Source organism: Marmota marmota, unplaced genomic scaffold (assembly GCF_001458135.2).
Source record: "Marmota marmota marmota unplaced genomic scaffold, marMar, whole genome shotgun sequence".
Lineage (NCBI taxonomy): Eukaryota > Metazoa > Chordata > Mammalia > Rodentia > Sciuridae > Marmota > Marmota marmota.
The window spans coordinates 25768336-25772757 of NW_026000026.1; positions in this window are offsets into that span (position 1 = coordinate 25768336).

Genomic DNA, 4422 nt, shown 5'->3' on the forward strand with positions numbered 1-4422 from the left:
AGTGGCCCACGCCTGTAATCCCAGGGGCTTGGGAGGCTGAGGCAGGAGGATCACAAGTTTCAGGCCATCCTCAGCAACTTAAAGAGGCCCTAAACAATTTAGTGAGACCCTGTCCTAAAAATCAACAATAAAAAGGACTGGAGATGTAGCTCGGTGGTAAAGGGTCTTTGGGTTCAAGCTCCAATATTTTAAAAACAAAAACAAACTTTAAATTTTTTGTAACCAAGTAGAAACACATCTACAACACAGCCCTACAGATTTCAGATTTCAGTACCCTTTCACTCACCCACATACTAGTCCAAACCCAAACACTTGCCACTTGCACAGATTCTCATAAGAATACATTCTCCATTCTCTCTCTCTCTCTCTCTCTCTCTCTCTCTCTCTCTCTCTCTCTCACACACACACACACACACACACACAGGCTCTCATAATCACCTAGGGGACCTGTCAAAGCAGAAAGGACCTGGGTCAGGCAGCAAGGGCTAGCCCTTTCTCCCAACTCCAACCTAGGCATCTGGCTCTTTAGCCTTGCTCCCGGGGTTTTCTCTTCTCCCGGATCTGTGACACTGTGGCTCTCAGGCTTCTACACCCCCCCCCCACTAAGCCCTGGGTTCCTCTGAGACAGAATGGGCACCCAGCTCCTGGAGCCAGCCAGGCCGCGTGCCTGAGGAGCACAGGCACCTGGAGGCTTTGAATGTAAAACCTAGGGGCCGAGTCCCCACCTGTACTCCCCAGCCAGGGACACTGGGCTGGACCACTCCACAGCCTTGGAGTGGCAGGAGGAAGCAGTAGGAGGGGCCCATCTCCCACGGAAGACTGTAGCTGGCTCACGTCAGAGGCAGGTGTCTGCCTTCCCATGCAGATGTCTGTTTGTCCCACCTGTCCTTCCTTAAAATGACAAAGGCTGACTGCTCTCTGGGTATTAGATAGGATGACAAAGGCTGCTTACATGGGAAGGAGGTAGTTGGCTGGGGAAACGAAACAGGTGTCAAAACAATATGTGATGCAGGTCTGATTTGGGTTAAAAAATATGTAATAAGCAGAGAGACAATTGAAAAACATTGATGGCAGGAATTCCTGGGTGGCAGGAAGGTGTTTATTTATCCCACTCCCCAACTTTTTTTGTACTGAGTCACAAATGAAAGTCAGCAAAGGGCTGGTGTAGCTCAGTGGCAGAGCACTTGGCCAGAGGCTCCGGGTTCCATTCCCAGTACCGGAATGTGTAGGGTGGGGAGGACGGGGAGTCAATTAAGACTTTATGCCTAGGCAGTGGCCCACGCCTGTAATCCCAGTGGCTTTAACCCAAGGACAATTTACTACTGAACTACATATCCAGCCCTGTTTATTTATTTATTTATTTATTTATTAAAATTTTTGAGACAGGGTCTCACTACATTGCTGAGGCAGACCTGAAACTTGCAATCCTCCTGTCTCAGCCTTCTGCCTGTGCCATCCTCTGGGTTTGGGAAGGCTCTTGATTGCTGTGTGACCTTGGGCAGGTCCCTTCTTCTCTTGGCCTTTATTTTCTTATCTGTGTAATGAAGACTGGGCATATTGTGAGGGAAGGGTTATGTGAGGGTGAAGGAGGTAAAGCTGGGCACAGTGGCGCACGCTTGTAACCCCACTTACTCAGGAGGCTGAGGCAGGAGGATCACAAGTTCAAGGCCAGCCTGGGCAATTTAACGAGACCCTGTCTCAAAATTAAAAAATAAAACTAAAAAGGGCTGGGGATGTTATTCATTGGTAGAGCACCTCTGGTTTCAATTCCCAGTACCCATTCCCCCCCCCCCCCCCACAGAATGTAAGGTCTATAAACACTTGAAGCAGGGCACGGTGTCCCTTGTCTGTCATCCCAGAGACTCAGGAGGCTGAAACAAGAGGATTGCAAGTTCAAAGGCAACCTCAGTAACTTAGCCAGACCCTGTCCCAAAATATAAAGGGTTGGGGATATAGCAGTGATTAAGCAACCTTGGGTTCAATCCCTGGTTAAAAAAAAAAAAAAGTTAGGGCCTTGGTCTCAGGCATACTAGGAAAATGCTACCCCTCAGCCTTTTAAAAATGAATGTACCCAGGGCCTTATCTGTGGCCGGTATTTATACCATTATACCATCACAGAACTACACTCCCAGTTCTGCTTGGGTTTTTTTTTTTTTTTGGCTCCAAGGATTGCACCCAGGGGTGCTCAGCCACTGAGCTATGTGCCACATCTCCAGTCCTTTTTAAACATTTTTTATTTTGAGACACTGTCTCATTAAGTTGCTTAGGGCTTCGCTAAATTGCTGAGGCTGGCTTTGAACTTGCAGTCTTCTTGCCCCAGCTTCCCTAGCAACTGGGATGACAGGAGTGCAAGGTCACACCTGGCTCCAGGGCATTTCAGGTGGCAGTGGTGCAGGATGAATCATTCCTGAGGAAGAGGAAATCGGTAAGTGGAGTCAGGATATGGGTTTATGACACCACCCTGCTATGGAGGAGCAGCTGGATGACCTTGAGTCCACACTAGCCTGCTTTCAGTCCTTGGTCTCTCCAGTTCACCGTCCTCTTGGGCCCCTCCCTGCCTTTTATCACTTGGAGCAGTAGCATCACTGGCCTGAAGCCCTATTCCTGGTTTACTGACTCCATTTCTTTCTCTTTGGGGGCAGGTGGTACTGGGGATTGAACTCAGGGACTTTACCATTGAGCTATATCCCCAGCCTGTTTTATTTTTTATGAATCTTGCTAAGTTGCTCTGGCCTTGCTAAATTGCCCAGGTTGGCCTTGAACTTGTGATCCTCCTGCCTCAGTCTCCCAAATGGCTGGGGCTGCAGGTGTAAGCCACTGTGCCTGGCACCTTCTCCATTTCTAGAGAGGATGCTGGGCACGGTGGTGCCTGCCTGAAATCCAGACTTGGGAGGGGAGGTAGGAGGATTGTAAATTCCAGGCCCACAGAGGCAATTTATGGAGACCCCATCTCAAAATAAAAAAAGAAAGGCCTGGGGAGCAGCTTGGAGCGGAGCGCTTGCCCAGCATGGGCGAGGCCCTGGTTCATCCAGAGCACGGAGGGAAGAGGACTGTGTCTCTCTTCTGTTCACGGTACTGTCTTGGCTGCCCATTGCCATCAGCATAGAACCTGGGCTCCCGGGCCTGGCCCTTGGGATCTGCTCACCTGACATCTCCTCTATTGCGTTTCTGGCTTCTCTCCCTTCCTCCTGCCTCTCCTTGGGGCCAAGTGCCTCCTCTTGGTGGAAGTGAGGAAAGGCAAGTGAGGGAGGTGAGTTTTCTCCCCTCTGCTCCTTGTATTTAATTGGAGTCCATTGAATTTGCATTCAAATCTCCTCTTTGCCATTTCCTTGCTGTTTGTGATCCTGGGCAGGTCTCAGACCCTCTCCGAGTTTCATATGCCTCCTTTCCTCCTTATGCCATATGCAGATAATACTTTTCTCCCCTAAGGCTAAATTCATTTTTATTGCAATTGTGCTGTTTTTTTTTTTTTTTTGGTACCATTGGCACTTAACCACTGAGCCATATCCTCAGCCCTTTTAAAAATATATTTTTTATTTAGAGACAAATCTTGCTGAGTTGCTTAGGGCCTTGCTAAACTGCTGAGGCTGGTTTTGAACTCATGATCCTCCTGTCTCAGCCTCCCTAGTCTCTAGGATTACAGGTGTGGCCACTGCCTCTGGCAATTGTGTTGTTTTTTTTGAGAACAGATTCATCTGGCTCAAAATCTTAAAAATACAAAATATATAAAAGTCTGTATTCACAGAAAATATTTCCTAAGATACCCAATTCCTCTGCCTTCAAATTTACCAAATTGTGTCTCTTTTTTCATACCTTGAAGACTCTTCCATACATACCATCTGCTGAGGACATACTGTAGGTGCTGTCCTTGGATCATTGTTCAGTCCTCATACCCACCTCATACCCAAGGTGGAGGAGGAAAATGAAACTCAGTAGACAGGAAGCCACACCGTTGGCAAGCATTAGCACCAAGCAAAGCAAATGTGTCCATTTGTGAAGGGCCCACTAATATGCTTGGACTCAGGATTGTCCCAGACCTTTATATTCATTTATTTAACAAATACTGAATGCCTGCATGTTTCATGTTTAGGGCACTGAGCCGGGTGTTATATCGTGGAGAGGAAAACACGTGGGTTTAGCCCTCCCAGACTTTACATCCCAGTGGAGACAGCCCTGGCGGAGGGAGGTACATTTGTTCTCCTTCTTCCAGGTAAGAAACCAAGAACGGAAGGGAAAGAAATTGCCCTGAAGTCACACTGTGATACGAGCTGAGATTAGCAGTCCTATTTTACAGGTTTGAAAACCGAGTCACAAGAGGCAAAATACTTGTTCCAGGAAACCGGCGAGGGCGCGCAGGGCACGGACTGGACCGCTCCCAGCCGGCCAGTCCCAGCGCGCCCTGGTGGCCGTGGAGAGCTAGAG